Raw genomic sequence first — 24,172 nt, forward strand, 5'->3', positions numbered from 1 at the left:
CTCTACGAGTTACATCCTCATAAAACTCTAGAAGATTTGTCAAGCATGATTTCCCTTTCATAAATCCAAGCTGACATGGACCAATCCTGTCACTGCTTTCCAAATGATCTGCTATTACATCTTTAATAATTGATTTCAGCATTTTCCCCACCACCGATGTCAGGCTAACCGGTCTATAATTCCCTGTTTTCTCTCCCCCTCCTTTTGTTTAAAAAGTGGGGTTACATTTGCTACCCTCCAATCTATAGATACTGATCCATAGTCCATGGAATTCTGGAACATGACCACTAATGCATCTACTATTTCTAGGGCCACTTCTTTAACTACTCAGACTATCAGACCCTGGGGATTTATCGGCCTTCAGTCCCATCAGTTTCCCTGCAAACATTTCCTGACTAATAAGGATTTCCCTCAGTTCCTCCTTCCCGCTAGATCCTCGGGAGGTTATTCGTGTCTTCCTTAGTGAAGACAGAACCAAAGTATTTGTTCAATTGGTCTGCCATTTCCTTGTTCCCTATTATGAATTCACCTGATTCTGACTGCAAGGGACCACGTTTGTCTTCGTTAATCTTTTTCTCTTCACATACCTCTTGAAGCTTTTGCAGTCAGTTTTTAATGTTCCCTGCAAGCTTACTCTCATAGTCTATTTTCCACCTCCTAATTAGACCCTTCGTCCTCCTCTGCTGAATTCTAAATTTCTCCCAGTCCTCAGGTTTGCTGTGTTTTCTGGCCAATTTATATGCCTCTTCCTTGGATTGAACACTGTCCCTAATTTTCCTTGTTAGCCACGGTTGAGCCACCTTTTCGGTTTTATTTTTATGCCAGACAGGGATGTACAATAGTTGTAATTCATCCATGTGATCTTTAAATGTTTGCCATTGCCTATCCACCGTCAACCTTTTAAGTATCATTCGTCAGATAATCCAAGCCAAATCACGTCTCATACCATTGAAGTTTCCTTTAAGTTCAGGACCCTAGTCTCTGAGTTAACAGTGTCACTCTCCAGCTTAATGAAGAATTCTACCATATTATGGTCACTCTTCCCCAAGGGGCCACGCATGACCAGATTGCTAATTAATCCTCTCTCGTTGCACACGACCCAGTCTAGGATGGCCAGCTCTCCAGTTGGTTCCTCGACATATTGGTCTAGAAAACCATCCCTTATACACTCCAGAAAATCCTCCTCCACAGTATTGCTACAAGTTTGGTTAGCCCAATCAATATCTAGGTTAAGGTCACCCATGATAACTGCATTATCCTTATTGCACGCATCCCTAATTTCCTGTTTGATGCCATCCCCAACCTCCCTACTACTGTTTGGTGGTCTGTACACAACCCCAACTAACGTTTTCTGCCCTTTGGTGTTTCGCAGCTCGACCCATATAGGTTCCACATCATCCCAGCCAATGTCCTTCCTTACTATTGCATTAACCTCCTCTTTAACCATTAACACTACCCCACCTCCTTTTCCTTTCTGGCTATCCTTTCTGAATATTGAATTCCCCTGGATGTTATGTTCCCAGCCTTGGTTACCCTGGAGCCATGTCTCAGTAATCCCAATTACATCATATCCATTAACAGCTATCTGTGCATTTAATTCGTCCACCTTATTACGAATGCTCCTCGCTTTGAGACTCAGAGCCTTCAGGCTTGTTTTTTTAACAATCTTTGTCCTTGAAGAATTATGTTGTAATGTGGCCCTTTTTGATACAGAATGAAACCCACAGGCAATTACCAGAAATTGACAGGTACAGGATAAAATCCACCTCTCGTATCAGAAACTAACATGCAGAGTAAAACCCTCATCCACATACCAGAGATGGACAGATACATAGTCAAATCCACACTCCCACACCAGGCACCCACTATATAAGAAAATAAGAACATAAGAAATAGGGGCAGGAGTAGCCATACGGCCCCCCGAGCATGTTCCACCATTTAATATGATCATGGCTGATCCAATCATGGACCCAGGTCCTCTTCCCTGCCCGCTCCCCATAACCCCTTATTCCCTTATCGGTTAAGACAATGTCTATCTCTGTCTTAAATATATTCAATGTCCCAGCTTCCACAGCTCTCTGAGGCAGCGAAATCCACAGCATTACAACCCTCTGAGTAAAAATTCCTCCTCACCTCAGTTTTAAATGGTGGCCCCTTATTCCAAGATTATGCCCCCTAGTTCTATTCTCCCCGATCAGTGAAAACATCCTCTCTGCTACCACCTTGTCAAGCTGCCTCATTATCTTATACGTTTTGATAAATCACCTCTCATTCATTCTTCTGAATTCATTGAGTAGAGGCCCAACCTCCTCAACCTTTTCTCATAAGTCAACCCCTCATCACCGGAATCAACCGAGTGAACCTTCTCTCAACTTCCTCCAAAGCAAGTATATCCTTTCATAAATATAGAAACCAAAACTGCACGCAGTACTCCAGGTGTGGCCTCACCAATAACTTGTATAACTGTAGCAAGACTTCCCTGCTTTTATACTCCATTCCATTTGCAATAAAGGCCAAGATTCAGTTGACCTTCCTGATCACTTGCTGTACCTGCATACTAACCTTTTGTGTTTCATACACAAGTACACCCAAGTCCCGCCGTACTGCAGCACTTTGTAATCTTTCTCCATTTAAATAATAACTTGCTCTTTGATTTTTTTTCTGCCATAGTGCATGACCTCACACTTCCCAACATTATACTACATCTGCCAAATTTTTGCCCACTGACTTAGTCCATCTGTGTCCTTTTACAGATTATTTGTGTCCTCCTCACACATTGCTTTTCCTCCCATCTTTATATCGCCAGAAAACTCGGCTACGTTACAGTCAGTCCCTTCTTACAAGTCTTTAATATAGATTGTAAATAGTTGGGGTCCCAGCACTGATCCCTGCGGCACCCCACTAGTTACTGATTGCCAACCCAAGAATTAACATTTATCCCGAATCTTTGTTGTCTGATAGTTAGACAATCCTCTATCCATGCTAATATATTACCCCCAGCCCCGTGAACTTTTATCTTGTGCAGTAACCTTTTATGTGGCACCTTGTCAAATGCCTTCCGGAAATCCATATACACCACACTCACTTTATCCACCCTGTTCATTACATGCTCAAAGACTTCCAGCAAATTTGTCAAACTTAACTTCCCCTTCATAAATCCATGCTGAATGCCTGACCGAATTATGCTTTTCCAAATGTCGTGCTAATGCTTCTTTAAGAATGAACTCTTCAACATTTTCCCAACCACAGATGTTAGGCTAACTGGTCTATAGTTTCCTGCTTTTTGTCTGCCTCATTTTTAACTGAGTGCGGCTCTCAGTCCCCGGGCAACACCGAGTGTGGCTCTCAGTCCCCGGGCAACACGGAGTGTGGCTCTCAGTCTCCGGGCAATGTCAAGTGTGGCTCTCAGTCCACTAGCAACGCCGAGTGTGGCTCTCAGTCTCCGGGCAACACCGAGTGTGGCTCTCAGTCTCCTGGTAACTCCGAGTGTGGCTCTCAGTCCCCGGGCAACACCGAGTGTGGCTCTCAGACCCCGTGCAACACCGAGTGTGGCTCTCAGTCTCCGGGCAACACCGAGTGTGGCTCTCAGTCTCCGGGCAACACCGAGTGTGGCTCTCAGTCTCCGGGCAACACCGAGTGTGGCTCTCAGTCACCGGGCAACACCGAGTGTGGCTCTCAGTCCCCGGGCAACACCGAGTGTGGCTCTCAGTCCCCGGGCAACACGGAGTTTGGCTCTCAGTCCCCGGGCAATATCAAGTGTGGCTCTCAGTCCCCTGGCAACGCCGAGTGTGGCTCTCAGTCTCCGGGCAACACCGAGTGTGGCTCTCAGTCTCCTGGCAACACCGAGTGTGGCTCTCAGTCCCCGGGCAACACCGAGTTTGGCTCTCAGTCCCCGTGCAACACCGAGTGTGGCTCTCAGTCTCCGGGCAACACCGAGTGTGGCTCTCAGTCTCCGGGCAACACCGAGAGTGCCTCTCAGTCTCCGGGCAACACCGAGTGTGGCTCTCAGTCACCGGGCAACACCGAGTGTGGCTCTCAGTCTCCGGGCAACACCGAGTGTGGCTCTCAGTCCCTGGGCAACACCGAGTGTGGCTCTCAGTCACCGGGCAACACCGAGTGTGGCTCTCAGTCACAGGCAACGCCAAGTGTGGCTCTCAGTCACCGGGCAACACCGAGTGCGGCTCTAAGTCCCCGGTCAACACCAAGTGTGACTCTCAGTCCCCGGGCAACACCGAGTGTGGCTCTCAGTCCCTGGGCAACACCGAGTGTGGCTCTCAGTCCCTGGGCAACACCGAGTGTGGCTCTCGGTCTCCAGGCAAAACCGAGTGCGCCTCTCAGTCCCCGGGCAACACCGAGTGTGGCTCATTTTCCCCGGGCAACACCGAGTGTGGCTCTCAGTCCCCGGTCAACACCGAGTGTGGCTCTCAGTCCCCGGGCAACACCGAGTGTGGCTCTCAGTCCCCGGTCAACACCGAGTGTGGCTCTCAGTCCCCAGGCAACACCGAGTGTGGCTCTCAGTCCCCGGGCAACACTGAGTGTGGCTCTCAGTCCCCGGGCAACACCGAGTTTGGCTCTCAGTCCCCGGGCAACACCGAGTGTGGCTCTCAGTCCCTGGGCAACACCACGTTTGGCTCTCAGTCGCCGGGCAAAACCGAGTGTGGCTCTCAATCCCTGGGCAAAAACGCGTGTGGCTCTCGGTCCACGGGCAACACCGAGTGTGGCTCTCGGGGCCGCCGGGCAACGCCGAGTGCGGCTCTCAGTCCCCGGGCAACACCGAGTGCGGCTCTCAGTCCCCGGGCAACACCGAGTGTGGCTCTCAGTCCCCGTGCAACACCGAGTGTGGCTCTCAGTCCCCGTGCAACACCGAGTGTGGCTCTCAGTCCCCGGGCAACACCGAGTGTGGCTCTCAGTCCCCGTGCAACACCGAGTGTGGCTCTCAGTCTCCGGGCAACACCGAGTGTGGCTCTCAGTCTCCGGGCAACACCGAGAGTGCCTCTCAGTCTCCGGGCAACACCGAGTGTGGCTCTCAGTCACCGGCCAACACCGAGTGTGGCTCTCAGTCTCCGGGCAACACCGAGTGTGGCTCTCAGTCCCTGGGCAACACCGAGTGTGGCTCTCAGTCACCGGGCAACACCGAGTGTGGCTCTCAGTCACAGGCAACGCCAAGTGTGGCTCTCAGTCACCGGGCAACACCGAGTGCGGCTCTAAGTCCCCGGTCAACACCAAGTGTGACTCTCAGTCCCCGGGCAACACCGAGTGTGGCTCTCAGTCCCTGGGCAACACCGAGTGTGGCTCTCAGTCCCTGGGCAACACCGAGTGTGGCTCTCGGTCTCCAGGCAAAACCGAGTGCGCCTCTCAGTCCCCGGGCAACACCGAGTGTGGCTCATTTTCCCCGGGCAACACCGAGTGTGGCTCTCAGTCCCCGGGCAACACCGAGTGTGGCTCTCAGTCCCCGGTCAACACCGAGTTTGACTCTCAGTCCCCGGTCAACACCGAGTGTGGCTCTCAGTCCCCGGGCAACACCGAGTGTGGCTCTCAGTCCCCGGTCAACACCGAGTGTGGCTCTCAGTCCCCGGGCAACACCGAGTGTGGCTCTCAGTCCCCGGGCAACACTGAGTGTGGCTCTCAGTCCCCGGGCAACACCGAGTTTGGCTCTCAGTCCCCGGGCAACACAGAGTGTGGCTCTCAGTCCCTGGGCAACACCACGTTTGGCTCTCAGTCGCCGGGCAAAACCGAGTGTGGCTCTCAATCCCTGGGCAAAAACGCGTGTGGCTCTCGGTCCACGGGCAACACCGAGTGTGGCTCTCGGGGCCGCCGGGCAACGCCGAGTGCGGCTCTCAGTCCCCGGGCAACACCGAGTGCGGCTCTCAGTCCCCGGGCAACACCGAGTGTGGCTCTCAGTCCCCGTGCAACACCGAGTGTGGCTCTCAGTCCCCGTGCAACACCGAGTGTGGCTCTCAGTCTCCGGGCAACACCGAGTGTGGCTCTCAGTCTCCGGGCAACACCGAGTGTGGCTCTCAGTCTCCGGGCAACACCGAGTGTGGCTCTCAGTCACCGGGCAACACCGAGTGTGGCTCTCAGTCCCCGGGCAACACCGAGTGTGGCTCTCAGTCCCTGGGCAACACCGAGTGTGGCTCTCAGTCACAGGCAACGCCAAGTGTGGCTCTCGGTCCCCGGTCAACAGCAAGTGTGACTCTCAGTCCCCGGGCAACACCGAGTGTGGTTCTCAGTCCCTGGGCAACACCGAGTGCGGCTCTAAGTCCCCGGTCAACACGAAGTGTGACTCTCAGTCCCCGGGCAACACCGAGTGTGGCTCTCAGTACCTGGGCAACACCGAGTGTGGCTCTCGGTCTCCAGGCAAAACCGAGTGCGGCTCTCAGTCCCCGGGCAACACGGAGTGTGGCTCATTTTCCCCGGGCAACACCGAGTGTGGCTCTCAGTCCCCGGGCAACACCGAGTGTGGCTCTCAGTCCCCGGGCAACACCGAGTGCGGCTCTCAGTCCCCGGGCAACACCGAGTGTGGCTCTCAGTCCCCGGGCAACACTGAGTGTAGCTCTCAGTCCCCGGGCAACACTGAGTGTGGCTCTCAGTCCCCGGGCAACACCGAGTGAGGCTCTCAGTCCCCGGGCAACACCGAGTTTGGCTCTCAGTCCCCGGGCAACACCGAGTTTGGCTCTCAGTCCCTGAGCAACACCGCATTTGGCTCTCAGTCGCCGGGCAACACCGAGTGTGGCTCTCAGTCCCTGGGCAACACCGAGTGCGGCTCTCAGTCCCCGGGAAACACCGAGTGCGGCTCTCAGTCCCCGGGCAACACCGAGTGCGGCTCTCAGTCCCCGGGCAACACCGAGTGTGGCTCATTTTCCCCGGGCAACACCGAGTGCGGCTCTCAATCCCTGGGCAACACCGAGTGCGGCTCTCAGTCCCCGGGCAACACCGAGTGCGGCTCTCAGTCCCCGGGCAACACCGGGTGTGGCTCATTTTCCCCGGGCAACACCGAGTGTGGCTCTCAGTCCCCGGGCAACACCGAGTGTGGCTCTCAGTCTCCGGTCAACACCGAGTGTGGCTCTCAGTCCCCGGGCAACACCGAGTGTGGCTCTCAGTCCCCGGGCAACACCGAGTGAGGCTCTCAGTCCCCGGGCAACACCGAGTTTGGCTCTCTTTCCCTGGGCAACACCGAGTTTGGCTCTCAGTCGCCGGGCAACACCGAGTGTGGCTCTCAATCCCTGGGCAACAACGCGTGTGGCTCTCGGTCCCCGGGCAACACCAAGTGTGGCTCTCAGTCCCGGGCAACACCGCGTGCGGGTCTCGGTCCCCGGGCAACACCAAGTGTGGCTCTCATCCCCGGGCAACACCGAGTGCGGGTCTCGGTCCCCGGGCAACCCCAAGTGCGGCTCTCAGTCCCCGGGCAACACCGAGTGCGGGTCTCGGTCCCCGGGCAACACCGAGTGCGACTCTCAGTCCCCGGGCAACACCGAGTGCGGCTCTCAGTCCCCGGGCAACACCGAGTGCGGCTCTCAGTCCCCGGGCAACACCGAGTGCGACTCTCAGTCCCCGGGCAACACGGAGTGTGGCTCTCAGACCCCGGGCAACACCGAGTGTGGCTCTCAGTCCCCGGGCAACACCGAGTGTGGCTCTCAGTCCCCGGGCAACACCGAGTGTGGCTCTCAGTCCCCGGCCAACACCGAGTGTGGCTCTAAGTCCCCGGGCAACACCGAGTGTGGCTCTCAGCCCCCGGGCAACACCGAGTGCGGCTCCCGGTCCCCGGGCAACACCGAGTGTGGCTCTCGGTCCCCGGGCAACACCGAGTGTGGCTGTCGGTCCCCGGGCAACAGCGAGTGCGGCTCTCAGTCCCCGGGCAACACCGAGTGTGGCTCTCGGTCCCCGGGCAACAGCGAGTGCGTCTCTCAGGCCCTCAGTCAGAGCCACTGGCCCCAGCAGCAGCAACCCCAGGGGCAGCACCTCCACCACAACAGGAAAACAACAACTTACATTTAGACAGCAGGCCCAGCAATTCCCAGCCGCTCTGTATCAGGGGGCGCTGGATGTGGAAGTCACTCACTGGCCTCCTGTGTGGGTCTGTTTGTTACATCAGTTTGAGCTGGATGGAGAGAGGGAGAAGCTGCTGGGTATCACCCCCAGTAATTCTGGGCCCAGTGGGACCAGCAATTTCCCATGTGGGCCTGTCGAGGGAGTGTGTTCCCTTCCCTGAATGACAACAGTGACCCAGATGTGTTTTTACGACAATCCGGCAGCTTTCATGGTCACTTTTTTCTGGTGCCGGCCCCACAAATGAACAGACTCATTAAGCTCAATTTCACAACCTGCCTTTGTGTTTTTGTGGGTTCTCTCTCTCACTCACTTTTCCTGTTTGAAATTCACTTTACAGGGTGTTAAAAGGGGAGGATTTGTAGACTGGAAGCTCAAACCAAACATCACCTCAAGATCTGACAGTCACTCGGTACATCGGGACTGGAATATCATCAGCTTTTGACCATAGAAACATAGAAAATAGGTGCAGGAGCAGGCCATTCGGCCCTTCTAGCCTGCACCGCCATTCAATGAGTTCATGGCTGAACATGCAACTTCAGTACCCCATTCCTGCTTTCTCACCATACCCATTGATTTCCCTAGTAGTAAGGACTTCATCGAACTCCTTTTTGAATATATTTAGTGAATTGGCCTCAACAACTTTCTGTGGTAGAGAATTCCACAGGTTCACCACTCTCTGGGTGAAGAAGTTCCTCCTCATCTCGGTCCTGAATGGCTTCCCCCTTATCCTTAGACTGTGACCCCTGGTTCTGGACTTCCCCAACATTGGGAAAATTCTTCCTGCATCTAACCTGTCTAACCCCGTCAGAATTTTAAATGTTTCTATGAGGTCCCCTCTCATTCTTCTGAACTCCAGTGAATACAAGCCCAGTTGATCCAGTCTTTCTTGATAGGTCAGTCCCGCCATCCCGGGAATCAGTCTGGTGAACCTTCGCTGCACTCCCTCAATAGCAAGAATGTCCTTCCTCAGGTTAGGAGACCAAAACTGTACACAATACTCCAGGTGTGTCCTCACCAATGCCCTGTACAACTGTAGCAACACCTCCCTGCCCCTGTACTCAAATCCCCTTGCTATGAAGGCCAACATGCCATTTGCTTTCTTAACCGCCTGCTGTACCTGCTGTACCTGCATGACTGATGTACCATGACACCCAGGTCTCTTTGCACCTCCCCTTTTCCTAATCTGTCACCATTCAGATAATAGTCTGTCTCTCTGTTTTTACCACCAAAGTGGATAACCTCACATTCATCCACATTATACTTCATCTGCCATGCATTTGTCCACTCACCTAACCTATCCAGTCACTCTGCAGCGTCACAGCATCCTCCTCGCAGCTCACACTGCCACCCAACTTAGTGTCATCCGCAAATTTGGAGATACTACATTTAATCCCCTCGTCTAATTCATTAATGTACAGTGTAAACAGCTGGGGCCCCAGCACAGAACCTTGCGGTACACCACTAGTCACTGCCTGCCATTCTGAAAAGTCCCCATTTACTCCTACTCTTTGCTTCCTGTCTGACAACCAGTTCTCAATCCATGTCAGCACACTACCCCCAATCCCATGTGCTTTAACTTTGCACATTAATCTCTTGTGTGGGACCTTGTCAAAAGCCTTCTGAAAGTCCAAATACACCACATCAACTGGTTCTCCCTTGTCCACTCTACTGGAAACATCCTCAAAAAATTCCAGAAGATTTGTCAAGTATGATTTCCCTTTCACAAATCCATGCTGACTTGGACCTATCATATTACCTCTTTCCAAATGCACTGCTATGATATCCTTAATAATTGATTCCATCATTTTACCCACTACCGATGTCAGGCTGACCGGTCTGTAATTCCCTGTTATCTATCTCCCTCCTTTTTTAAAAAGTGGGATTACATTGGCTACCCTCCACTCCATAGGAACTGATCGAGAGTCAATGGAATGTTGGAAAATGACTGTCAATGCATCCGCTATTTCCAAGGCCACCTCCTTAAGTACTCTGGGATGCAGTCCATCAGGCCCTGGGGATTTATCGGCCTTCAATCCCATCAATTTCCCCAACACAATTTCCCGACTAATAAGGATTTCCCTCAGTTCCTCCTCCTTATGAGACACTCTGACCCCTTTTGTATCCGGAAAGTTGTTTGTGTCCTCCTCAGTGAATACCGAACCAAAGTACTTGTTCAATTGGTCCGCCATTTCTTTGTTCCCCGTTATGACTTCCCCTGATTCTGACTGCAGGGGACCTACGTTTGTCTTTACTAACCTTTTTCTCTTTACATATCTATAGAAACTTTTGCAATCCGTCTTAATGTTCCCTGCAAGCTTCTTCTCGTACTCCATTTTCCCTGCCCTAATCAAACCCTTTGTCCTCCTCTGCTGAGTTCTACATTTCTCCCAGTCCCCGGGTTCGCTGCTATTTCTGGCCAATTTGTATGCCACTTCCTTGGCTTTAATGCTATGTCTGATTTCCCTTGATAGCCACGGTTGAGCCACCTTCCCTTTTTTATTTTTACGACAGATAGGAATGTGCAATTGTTGTAGTTCATCCATGCGGTCTCTGAATGTCTGCCATTGCCCATCCACAGTCAACCCCTTCAGTATCATTCGCCAATCTATCCTTGTCAAGTCACGCCTCATACCTTCAAAGTTACCCTTCTTTAAGTTCTGGACCATGGTCTCTGAATTAACTGTTTCATTCTCCATCCTAATGCAGAATTCCACCATATTATGGTCACTCTTCCCCAAGGGGCCTCGCACAATTAGATTGCTAATTAATCCTCTCTCATTACACAACACCCAGTCTAAGATGGCCTCCCCCCTAATTGGTTCCTCGACATATTGGTCTAAAAAAACATCCCTTATGCACTCCAGGAAATCCTCCTCTACCGTATTGCTTCCAGTTTGGTTAACCCAATCTATGTGCATATTAAAGTCACCCATTATAACTGCTGCACCTTTATTGCACGCACCCCTAATTTCATGTTTGATGCCCTCCCCAACATCACTACTACTGTTTGGAGGTCTGTACACAACTCCCACTAACGTTTATTGCCCTTTGGTATTCTGCCCATGGAAGCAGAAGGCACCGTTCACAGTGGGGAGAAACGGTACACGTGCTCTGTATGTGGACAAGGCTTCAGCCGATCATCCAAACTGGAGAGACACAAGTGCAGTCACACTGGGGAGAAACCGTGTAAATGTGGGGATTGTGGGAAACTTTTCAACTACCCATCCCAGCTGGAAACACATCGGCGAGTTCACACTGGGGAGAGTCCATTCACCTGCTCCGAGTGTGGGAAGGGATTCACTCACTTATCCAACATGCTGACACACCAGCGAGTTCACACTGGGGAGCGGTCATTCACCTGCTCCGACTGTGGGAAGGGATTCACTCACTTATCCAACCTGCTGATACACCAGCGAGTTCACACTGGGGAGAGGCCATTCACCTGCTCCGACTGTGGGAAGGGATTCACTACATCATCTGACCTGCTGATACACCAGTGAGTTCACACTGGGGAGAGGCCGTTCACCTGCTCCGACTGTGGGAAGGGATTCACTACATCATCTGACCTGCTGATACACCAGTGAGTTCACACTGGGGAGAGGCCGTTCACCTGCTCCGACTGTGGGAAGGGATTCAGTACTTCATGCCACCTGCTGACATACCAGCGAGTTCACACTGGGGAGAGGCCTTTCACCTGCTCCGACTGTGAGAAGGGATTCCCTCAATTATCCCACCTTCTGACACACCAGCGAGTTCACACTGGGGAGAGGCCGTTCACCTGCTCCGACTGTGAGAAGGGATTCCCTCAATTATCCCACCTTCTGACACACCAGCGAGTTCACACTGGGGAGAGGCCGTTCACCTGCTCCGACTGTGAGAAGGGATTCACTCAGTTATCCCACCTGCTGAAACACCAGCGAGTTCACAGTGGGGAGAGGCCGTTCACCTGCTCCGACTGTGGGAAGGGATTCACTGCATCATCCAGCCTGCTGAGACACCAGCGAGTTCATAATGAGTAGAGACCTTGTAAATGTTCTGACTGTGAGAAGAGTTTTAAAAGCAAAGAGCAACTGATGAGACACCAGCGAGTTCACACCGGGGAGAGGCCGTTCAGCTGCTCTGAATGCGGGAAAGGATACATTACCTCAACCAACCTGCTAACACACCAGCTAGTTCACAGTGGGGAGAGGCCATTCACCTGCTCTGAGTGTGACAAGGGATTCTCTCTGTCAGGCAACCTGCTGAGACATCAGCGAGTTCACAAGTGACCGCAGGGGTTGGATTCTGCTATTATTCACATCCCGGACTGAATCGTGTTCATTCTGACAGTTGGGGTTTATAAATCCTGTAACGCTGATGTTAATAACTCCTGAAATCGACTGGAGTTTAATATTTGGGATATAGACACATACATTAGTTTTGCTTTCAACACATTGCTGTGGATTTTTGTCTTTCTCACCTGAGTGTTTAGCATCACCTGACTGGAGCTGAGAAAGGACATTCTGTGGGGAGGATCTTACAGGGGGATCAGAATTTCAGCCTGGACACTGACCTTCAGGGCCACACTTAGATCTCATTCTTCTGAACTCCAATATGTTTAATCCAACCTCCTCAACCTACTCAACCATAAGTCAAACCCCTCAACTCGGGAATCAACTCTGGAATCTGCAGCAGACATGAGCAAGGACCTGAGGCTTATTAAAAGACACATATTTAATTACAGACAAGGTTACGCTGGGAGAAATGTTCAGTTAGAACATAAGAAAAAGGAGCCGGAGTAGGCCATTTGGCCCCTCGGGCCTGCTCCACCATTCAATAAGATCATGTCTGATCTGATCATGGACTCCGTTCCACTTCCCTGCCCACTCCCCATAATCCTTTACTCACTTATCGCTCAAAATCTGTCTATTTCCACCTTAAATATATTCAAAGACCCAGCCTCCACAGCTCTCCTTGGCAGAGAATTCCAGAGATTAATAACCCTCAGAGAAGAAATTTCTCTTCTCAGTTTTAATTGGGTGGCCCCTTATTCTAAGACGATGTCCCCAAGTTTTAGTTTCCCGTTTAACTGGAAATATCCTCTCTACATCCACCTATCAAGCCCCCTCATTATCTTATATTTTAATAAGATCACATCTCATTCTTCTGAACTCCAATGTGTTTAGGCCCAACCTACTCAAGCTATCTTCATAAGTCAACCCCCTAATCTCCGGAATCAACCGAGTGAACATTCTCTGAACTACCACCAATGCAGATATATCCTTCCTTAAATACGGAGACCAAAATACAGAGTCCATTACAGGCAAAATGCCAATCAAATCAGCAGCACACTGGCACCTTAACAGTGTCTCATTGGCCTACAGGTATTTCTTAAATAGATTTGCTGAGTGGATATAAATTTAACCAGGTTTTCAGGCGCGATGCTCTATTCACATATTGAAGGTAGAAGAGATGCTGTGGGACACATGCTAAGTCCAGTAGCTGAAAGTGATTAACAGACTGGGTTTTGTGTTTACTGATCCCAGGCGTGTTACCAATACCAGCAAAATCGAGGCCCATGGAATAACGGGGACAGTGGCAGCATGGATATGAAAGTGGCTAAGTGACACACACAGTGTAGTGGTGAACGGTTGTTTTTCAGACTGGAGGAAGTGGTGTTCCCCAGAGGTCGGTATTGGTGCCACTGCTTTTTTTGATCTATATTAATGAGCTAGACTTGGGTGTACAGGGCACAATTTCCAAATCTACAGCTCACACAAAACTTGGAAGTACAGTGAACAGTGAGGAGGTAGTGATAGACTTCAGAAAGACACAGACATGCTGGTGGAATGGGCAAACGTGGCAGATCAAACTTAACGTGGAAAAGTTCAAAAATGATACATTTTGGTAGGAAGAAAGAGGAGAGGAAATATAAACTAAAGGGTACAATTGTAAAGGGGGGCGTGAACAGAGAGACCCAGGAGTATGTGTACACCAATCACTGAAGGTGGCAGCACAGGTTGAGAAAGTGGTTACAACGACTTACGGGATCCTAGGCTTCATGAATAGAGGTATAGAGTACAGGAGTGTGGAATTATGTTGAACCCACGTAAAACTCTGGTTCGGCCTCAACTGGACTGTTGTGTCCAATTCTGGTTCATCATCATCATAGGCAGTCCCTCAGATTGCGGAAGACTTGCTTCCACTCTAAAAATGAGTCCTTAGGTGGCTGAACAGTCCAATACGAAGCTACAGTCCCGGTCACAGGTGGGATAGATAGTCGTTGAGGGAAGGGATGGGTGGGACAGGTTTGCCGCACGCTCTTTCTGATGCCTACGGTTGATTTCTGCATGCTCTCGGCGATGAGACTCGAGGTGCTCAGCGCCCTCCCAGAAGAACTTCCTCCACTTAGGGCGATTTTTAGCCAGGGACATCCAGGTGTCAGTGGGGATGTTGTACTTTATCAGGGAGGTTTTGAGGGTGTCCCTGTAACATTTCCTCTGCCACACCTTTGGCTCGCTTGCTGTGAAGAAGTTCTGAGTAGAGTGCTTGCTTTGGGTATCTCGTGTCTGGCATGTGAACAATGTGGCCTGTGCAGTGGAGATGATCAAATGTGGTCCGTGCTTCAATGCTGGGGATGTTGGCCTGGCCGACGACGCCAACGTTGGTGCATCTGTCCTCCCAGGGAATTTGTAGGATCTTGCGGAGACCTCGTTGGTGTTATTTCTCCAGCAATTTGAGGTGTCTACTGTACATAGTCCATGTCTCTGAGGGTGGGTATTACTACAGCCTGTAGACCATGAGCTTAGTGGTAGATTTGAGGGCGTGGTCTTCAAACACTCTTTTCCTCAAACGGCCGAAGACTGCACTGGAGGCGGTGTTGAATCTTGTCGTCAATGTCTGGTCTTGTTGATAACAGGTTCCCGAGGTATGGCAAATGGTCCACGTTTTCCAGGGCCGCGCCATGGATTTTGATGACTGCAGGGTGGGGGGTGGGTGGAGTGGGGAGTGCTATTTGGCGAGGACAGGCTGGTGGAGGACCTCAGACTTACAGATGTTTAGTGTAAGGCCCATGCTTTTGTACGCTTCACTAAATACGTTGACTATGACTTGAAGTTCAGCCTCTATATGTGCGCAGACACAGGTATTGTCCGCGTACGGTAGCTCAACGACAGAGATTGGGGTGGTCTTGGACCTGGCCTGTAGACGATGATGGTTGAAAAGGTTCCCACTGGTTCTGTAGTTTAGTTCCACTCCAGCAGGGAGCTTGTTGACTGAACTGGAGCAATTCTGGCTTCCACATTTTAGTAAGTATACAAAGGCTTTTTGAGAGCGTGCAGAAAAGATTTACGAGTATGATTCCAGGGATGAGGAACTTCAGTTACGTGGATAGTCTGCAGAAGTTGGGGTTGTTCTCAGAACAGAGAAGATTGAGAGGAGATTTGACAGAGGTGCTCAAAATCATGAGGGGTCTGGACAGAGTAGATAGAGTGGGATTCGTAGAAGCTCTTGCAGATAGCCGGCATAGGCTCGATGGGCCAAATGGCCTCCTTCCATGTTGTAACCAGTCTCTGATTCTATGATGATGAAAAGTGTGTTGCCCAGGATGCTCCATCTCCCGGGCACTGGGACCCAGTTGGGAACAGAGACCCTGAAGCCCCGCCCACTCTCAGTTCCTGAACCAAGATGGCCGCACATGCGCCCTGATCCCGCCCTGTGCAAGAAGACGGCCCGTGACCCTGCTCCCCCGGGCCTGTCAGCACGGGGCCTGTGGGCTCTAATTCGGGGCCTGAGATTTATTCTGTATCTAAGCCGTGCTGTACCTGCTCTGGTAGTGTTCGATGGGACAGTGTAGAGGAAGCATTTTAATACATACGAAAAATGACGGACAGGTAAAGACCATCGGTCCATCAAGCCTGTCCCACACAATTGCGATATGTCACAGCGTATACACTCCACTCCACCCGAATCCATGTGATCTCCTGGGAGAGGCAAAAATACAGATTTAAAAAAAAACGAGGACAATTTGGGAAAATAAATCTGGGAAATTCCTCTCCAAGGCATCTAAGTGATGGAAACTAGTCCAGGAGATCACTCTGGCCATTAAACTCCCTGCAGTACCTACCTTCTGTAAGTGTTAATCTCCGCCGCAGCCAGAAACAAATCCAGCTTTTACTTGAAGGAATTCAGTGAGTCTGCATCCACCACATGAGAGGGCAGCTTGTTCCAGAGGTCTACTGTTCTCTGGGAAAAGAACCACCTCCTGATGCCTAACCTAGATCTATCCTTATACAACTGAAATTTGTATCCCCTGGTGCTGCCTAACCTATTTAATTGACATAAACAAACAGTCAGCTGGAACAATCTCTTTCACCTTCATTATCTTATAAACCTCAATCATATTGCCCTAATTCTGCACTATTCTAAGGTAAAGAGTCCCAACTCTTTTAACCTATCTTGGTTACTAAGATGCTTTAGACTTGGAATTAGTCTAGTGGCCCTTTCCAGAACCTCAATATCACCCACCATGATAGGAGACCAAAACTGGACACAGTATTCCAAGTGTGGCCTGACAAAGTCTTGTATAAGGACAAAACAGTACTCCTCGTCTTATACTGAATTGTCCTATGGATACACCCCAACACCTTATTTGCTCTAACTGTCACTACACTGCATTGCTCGTGTACCTTTAAGGATGTATTCACTAGAATGTCTAAATCTCGTTCTCTCTCCACCATCTTTAATGCCTTTCCCTGGAGGGTGTATGAATGTTGAGCATTTGCCCTGCCCACATGCATAACACTGAACTTATCTAAGTTATACATCATTTTCCAGTCATGAGGCCAGTGTCCCAACACATTAAGATCTGCCTGAATCAGACGAGCCTCTTCTACAGTTCGAGCACTCGCACAGATCTTGGTATCATTTCAAAATTTGCAAATTGTGCCCCCAACCCCAAAATCCAGATCATAAATACAAATAGTAAAATGAAATGGTCCCAACACTGATCCCTGCTGGACACCACTGGTGACCGGTACCAAACAGATCCAAATCCATCTATAACTGCTCTTTACCTACATCCTGCCGGCCAGTTCTGTATGCAGCTCAATATATTATCACCACCAGAGGCTCCTATCTTATAGAGAAGCCTCTTGTGTGGCACCTTGTCAAAAGGGTTTTGGAAATCGAAGCAGACAATGTCTACTGGGCTTCCCTCATCCACCAACTTTGTAACTTCTTCAAAAAGTACAATTAGAGTATGGAGACATGAACTCTTTATAATGGGTTGTGTAGTTCCTAATATGTCCCTCCCTATCCAAGTATTCATATATTGCATCCGTTATGATTCTTTCAAGCATCTTACCTATTACTGATGTTAACCTTATGGGCCTCTGGTAACCCGGGTCTGCCTTGTCACATTTTTATTAAAATGGGGACTTCATTAGACTCCTTCCAATCTGTCGGAACTATTTCAGAATGAGCTATTAAACGTACATGTCAGGGGCTCGCACAACACAAGTCCCATCTCCCGGAGGGGTTTTCACAGCACGTGTCCCATCTCGCGGATAACCCTCACACAGCACATGTCCCCATCTCCCGGAGGACCATCACACAGCACATGTCCCATCTTCCATCTCCCAGAGGGGTTCACACAGCACATGTCCCATCTCCCGGAGGGGCTCACACAGCACATGTCCCATCTCCCCGTGGACCCTCACACAGCACATGTCCCATCTCCCGGAGGACCCTCAGATGTATATACTCCGGCCCTGCTGCTCTATCTCTTTTTAAGTTCTGAATGTTTTCTAAAACAACATGTTTATCTAAGTTAATGTTACTGAAAAAACTAGTATCATTATTAAATTCTAATATTTGAGCATGATGTTAAAGGGTGAAGACTGATGCACAGTACTCACTAATATTCCCGCCATACTCAGTGAGTCCTGTGTAACCTGTCCTTGAATACCCTTCAGTGGATCAATATAGACTTTGATAGTTCTCGGACTCTCCACATAACTGAAAAAGCTCTGCCCATGACGGCCAGTTGAATACAATCCTTTTATTCCCAGAGCCTTTTTGCTGATCAAATAGCAGCCTTCGTTTTCTTTAGTTGTTCCTTGTATTCACCCTATTTATTTACGGTAAAATTATTTAATTTATGGAAACTTTTCTGTTTACATCTTTGTACAGAGCCAGTCGGCCACCTCGGCTTTTTCTTACCATATTTCTGTCTTTTAATTTTGACCACGTTTGTTTACCACATTTTTAAACTTGTTTTTAAAACCTTTCCATTGATATCCAACATCGGTCACATCACCACCGAGGAGGGTTGACCAATTTACCTGTTACAGTCCTCTGCCAGTTTGGAGAAGATTGCACTGAAATGCGGTCCGTGTCGCAGGTTCTCAGTCCCTTTGGTTCTCCCGGCCAATCGGGAAGGTATAATGTGATCAGTGTTGCCCAGATGTTCCCCACACGGAGGCCTGATCCGAGGTCAGGCTCACTATTAAACACCAGATCCAATCTCTGGTTTTCCCCAGTTACTGCATTAACATGTTGTGGCTGGAAACACTGCTGTATATTGTCACTCAATCTTTCAGCTGCACTGTCCCCAGCAGCAGGTAAAGCCCCGTGACCCTGAATGTCAGGCCAATGACAATGATCTTCCTTCAGCTCCATTCTCTCTCTCTTCCCCCACACACACTACCTGAGCTCTCAGGCTGACTGTTCCCAGCACCTTCTCTCTTTATTCTCTCACATTGCAGCATTCCCGCTGCTGGGCTCAGGGGCTGTGTGGGTGGGGCCCTTACCTCACACACGGTGGGCGGGGCCCTGACCTCACACACGGTGGGCTGTCCCTCTCTCAGACAGGAATTGAGAGCGAATTGAATGTCCATTGTTGTCTCTCCGGACACAGAGAGAGCCCCAGACAGTGGGAGGGAGAAAGCCCATGTTAATCAATGTCATTAAAGCTGGCCAACGCTCCAGGGAAGTTGCTGAATGTCTGAGCTGAATATATAGTCTCTCAGCTCTCTCTTTGCCTGAGGTGTCACTGAGAGAAAGCAAAACACGAGGGACAGACAGACAGGTCGAGACGGGGCGGGTGTGTCCTGGATGGGCTTCAGCCAGGAATATAAAGGAATGGGCAGTGATTGTAGATAGCGGAGAAAGCATGCTGGCCTTCATAGCGAGAGGATTTGAGTATAGGAGCAGGACAGTCTTACTGCAGTTGTACAGGGCCTTGGTGAAGCCACACCTGGAATATTGTGTGCAATTTTACTCTCCTAATCTGAGGAAGGACATTCTTGCTATTGAGGGAGTGCAACGAAGGTTCATCAAACTGAGTCGGGGGATGGCAGGATTGAAATATGAGGAAAGACTGGATCGGCTAGGCTTATCCTCACTGGAATTTTGAAGAATGAGAGGCGATCTCATAGAAACATAAACAATTCTGATGGGATTGGACAGGGTAGATTCAGGAAGAATGTTCCCGATGTTGGGGAAGTCCAGAACCAGGGGACATAGTCTAAGGATAAGGGGTAAGCCAGTTAGGACCGAGATGAAGAGAAACATCTTCACTCAGAGAGTGGTGAACCTGTGGAATTCTCTACCACAGAAAGTTGTTGAGGCCAGTTCACTAAATATATTCAAAAGGGAATTAGATGTGGCCTTTAGGGCTCAAGGGATCAAGGGGTATGGAGAGAAGGCAGGGATGGGATACTGAGGTTGAATGATCAGCCATGATCTTATTGAATGGCGGTGCAGGCTAGTACGGCTGAATGGCCTGCTCCTGCACCTATTTTCTATGTTTCCAACTTCAATATGTGACCTACTCCTGGAAAATGCACGTCCAGTATATGAGGAGTCTCTAATCGCGGAATATGGAATTATTTTTACTTGAATGTTTTGTTTCGACCAGTAACTACAAGGTAGGTTAACATCGCACTCTATTTCACCCCGATAATATTGTTCTCATTTTCTGTCCTGATTAGATATCCCGGTGAATGTAGGAGTGCTTGAGAAAATTCCAGCTGTGGACCTAACAGGGATTGTAGACTGAGGAACAACACCAGGTGAACGAGCCCAGGATTTTGATAGCACCAAACAGAGAAAACTATCGATTCAAAGAACTTTCATCCATCGATACGGGCGAAAGGTAAGAGAGAGTCCCATGGATTCAGATACAGACTGGTCCTGGGGATGGACAATGGCGAAAGGTCAGAGAGAGTCCCATTGACTCAGATAAACACTGCTCCTGGGGATAGACTGGGGAGAAAGTTCAGAGAGTACCATTGACTCAGATACACACTGGTCCTGGGGATAGAATGGGGAGAAAGGTCAGAATGAGTCCCATTGACTCAGATAAACACTGGTCCTTGGGATAGACTGGGGAGAAAGGTCAGAATGAGTCCCATTGACTCAGATAAACACTGGTCCTGGGGATAGAATGGGGAGAAAGGTCAGAATGAGTCCCATTGACTCAGATAAACACTGGTCCTGGGGATAGACTGGGGAGAAAGGTCAGAGAGAGTCCCATTGACTCAGATACACACTGGTACTGGGGGACTAGGGAGAAAGGTCAGAGAGAGTCCCATTGTCTCAGATACACACTGGTCCTGGGGATAGACTGGGGAGAAGGATCAGAGAGAGTCCCATTGACTCAGATAAACACTGATCCTGGGGATAGACTGGGGAGTAAGTTCAGAATGAGTCCCATTGACTCAGATAAACACTGGTCCTGGGGATAGACTGGGGAGAAAGGTCAGAGAGTCCCATTGACACCAATACACACTGGTCCTGGGGATAGACTGGGAAGAAAGATCAGAGAGAGTCCCATTGACTCAGATACACTCTGGTCCTGGGGATAGACTGGGGAGAAAGGTCTGAGAGAGTCCCATTGACTCAGATACACACTGGTCCTGGGAGTCTGGGGAGAAAGATCAGAGAGAGTCTCATTGACTCTGATACACATTGGTCCGGGGGATAGACTGGGGAGAAAGGTCAGAGAGAGTCCCATTGACTCAGATACACATTGTTCCTGGGGATAGACTGGGGAGAAAGGTCAGAGAGAGTCCCATTGACTCAGATACACACTGGTCCTGGGGGACTGGGGAGAAAGGTCAGAGAGTCCCATTGACTCAGATAAACACTGGTCCTGGGGATAGACTGGGGAGAAAGGTCAGAGAGAGTCCCATTGACTCAGATACACACTGGTCCTGGGAGTCTGCGGAGAAAGATCAGAGAGAGTCTCATTGACTCAGATAAACACTGGTCCTGGGAGTCTGGGGAGAAAGATCAGAGAGAGTCTCATTGACTCTGATACACATTGGTCCGGGGGATAGACTGGGGAGAAAGGTCAGAGAGAGTCCCATTGACTCAGATAAACACTGGTCCTGGGAATAGACTGGGGAGAAAGGTCAGAGAGAGTCCTATTGTCTCAGATACACACTGGTCCTGGGGATAGACTGGGGAGAAATGTCAGAGAGAGTCCCATTGACTCAGATACACACTGGTCCTGGGGATGGACTGGGGAAAAAGGTCAGAGGGAGTCCCAATCCACGTCACTTTATCAATATTTATAGAAACATAGAAAATAGGTGCAGGAGTAGGCCATTCAGCCCTTCTAGCCTGCACCGCCATTCAATGAGTTCATGGCTGAACATGAAACTTCAGTACCCCCTTCCTGCTTTCTCGCCATAACCCTTGATCCCCCGAGTAGTAAGGACTTCATCTAACTCCCTTTTGAATATATTTAGTGAATTGGCCTCAACTACTTTCTGTGGTAGAGAATTCCACAGGTTCACCACTCTCTGGGTGAAGAAGTTTCTCCTCATCTCGGTCCTAAATGGCTTACCCCTTATCCTCAGACTGTGACCCCTGGTTCTGGACTTCCCCAACATTGGGAACATTCTTTCTGCATCTAACCTCTCTAAACCCGTCAGAATTTTAAACGTTTCTATGAGATCCCCTCTCATTCTTCTGAACTCCAGTGAATACAAGCCCAGTTGATCCAATCTTTCTTGATAGGTCAGTCCCGCCATCCCGGGAATCAGTCTGGTGAACCTTCGCTGCACTCCCTCAATAGCAAGAATGTCCTTCCTCAAGTTAGGAGAGCAAAACTGTACACAATACTCCAGGTGTGGCCTCACCAAGGCCCTGTACAACTGTAGCAACACCTCCCTACCCCTGTATTCAAATCCCCTCGCTATGAAGGCCAACATGCCATTTGCTTTCTTAACCGCCTGCTGTACCTGCATGCCAACCTTCAATGACTGATGTACCATTACACCCAGGTCACGTTGCACCTTCCCTTTTCCTAATCTGTCACCATTCAGATAATAGTCTGTCTCTCTGTTTTTACCACCAAAGTGGATAACCTCACATTTATCCACATTATAATTCATCTGCCATGCATTTGCCCACTCACCTAACCTATCCAAGTCACTCTGCAGCCTAATAGCATCCTCCTCGCAGCTCACACTGCCACCCAACTTAGTATCATCTGCAAATTTGGAGATACTGCATTTAATCCCCTCGTCTAAATCATTAATGTACAATGTAAACAGCTGGGGCCCCAGCACAGAACCTTGCGGCACTCCACTAGTCACTGCCTGCCATTCTGAAAAGTACCCGTTTACTCCTACTCTTTGCTTCCTGTCTGACAACCAGTTCTCAATCCACATCAGCACACTACCCCCAATCCCATGTGCTTTAACTTTGCACATTAATCTCTTGTGTGGGACCTTGTCGAAAGCCTTCTGAAAGTCCAAATATACCACATCAACTGGTTCTCCTTTGTCCACTTTACTGGAAACATCCTCAAAAAATTCCAGAAGATTTGTCAAGCATGATTTCCCTTTCACAAATCCATGCTGACTTGGACCTATCATGTCACCATTTTCCAGATGCACTGCTATGACATCCTTAATAATTGATTCCATCATTTTACCCACGACTGAGGTCAGGCTGACCGGTCTATAATTCCCTGTTTTCTCTCTCCCTCCTTTTTTAAAAAGTGGGGTTACATTGGCTACCCTCCACTCCATAGGAACTGATCCAGAGTCAATGGAATGTTGGAAAATGACTGTCAATGCATCCGCTATTTCCAAGGCCACCTCCTTAAGTACTCTAGGATGCAATCCATCAGGCCCTGGGGATTTATCGGCCTTCAATCCCATCAATTTCCCCAAAACAATTTCCCGACTAATAAAGATTTCCCTCAGTTCCCCCTCCTTACTAGACCCTCTGACCCCTTTTATATCCGGAAGGTTGTTTGTATCCTCCTTAGTGAATACCGAACCAAAGTACTTGTTCAATTGGTCCGCCATTTCTTTGTTCCCCGTTATGACTTCCCCTGATTCTGACTGCAGTGGACCTACGTTTGTCTTCACCAACCTTTTTCTCTTTACATACCTATAGAAACTTTTGCAATCCGCCTTAATGTTCCCTGCAAGCTTCTTCTCGTACTCTATTTTCCCTGCCCTAATCAAACCCTTTGTCCTCCTCTGCTGAGTTCTAAATTTCTCCCAGTCCCCAGGTTCGCTGCTATTTCTGGCCAATTTGTATGCCACTTCCTTGGCTTTAATACTATCCCTGATTTCCCTAGATAGCCACGGTTGAGCCACCTTCCCCTTTTTATTTTTACGCCAGACAGGAATGTACAATTGTTGTACTTCATCCATGCGGTCTCTAAATGTCTGCCATTGCCCATCCACAGTCAACCCCCTAAGTATCATTCGCCAATCTATCCTAGCCAATTCACGCCTCATACCTTAAAAGTTACCCTTCTTTAAGTTCTGGACCATGGTCTCTGAAATTACTGTTTCATTCTCCATCCTAATGCAGAATTCCACCATATTATGGTCACTCTTCCCCAAGGGGCCTCGCACAATGAGATTGCTAATTAATCCTCTCTCATTACACAACACCCAGTCTAAGATGGCCTCCCCCCTAGTTGGTTCCTCAACATATTGGTCTAGAAAACCATCCCTTATGCACTCCAGGAAATCCTCCTCCACCGTATTGCTTCCAGTTTGGCTAGCCCAATCTATGTGCATATTAAAGTCACCCATTATAACTGCTACACCTTTATTGCATGCACCCCTAATTTCCTGTTTGATGCCCTCCCCAACATCCCTATTAC

At 49.5% G+C, this 24,172-nt stretch overlaps 1 long non-coding RNA gene across 1 annotated transcript in view; it reads left to right on the top strand.

Annotated features, from left to right (window-relative positions):
* The window catches only part of LOC139257615 (uncharacterized), a 29,778-nt gene that overhangs the window by 3,678 nt on the left and 1,928 nt on the right, over positions 1-24,172 (top strand). The window contains exon 3 of the long non-coding RNA XR_011592312.1: positions 20,022-20,185. This is a non-coding gene — a long non-coding RNA (uncharacterized lncRNA). The remainder of the gene's footprint in view (positions 1-20,021; positions 20,186-24,172) is intronic.

This window comes from Pristiophorus japonicus, unplaced genomic scaffold, assembly GCF_044704955.1.
Source record: "Pristiophorus japonicus isolate sPriJap1 unplaced genomic scaffold, sPriJap1.hap1 HAP1_SCAFFOLD_89, whole genome shotgun sequence".
In the NCBI taxonomy this organism is placed as follows: Eukaryota; Metazoa; Chordata; class Chondrichthyes; family Pristiophoridae; genus Pristiophorus; species Pristiophorus japonicus.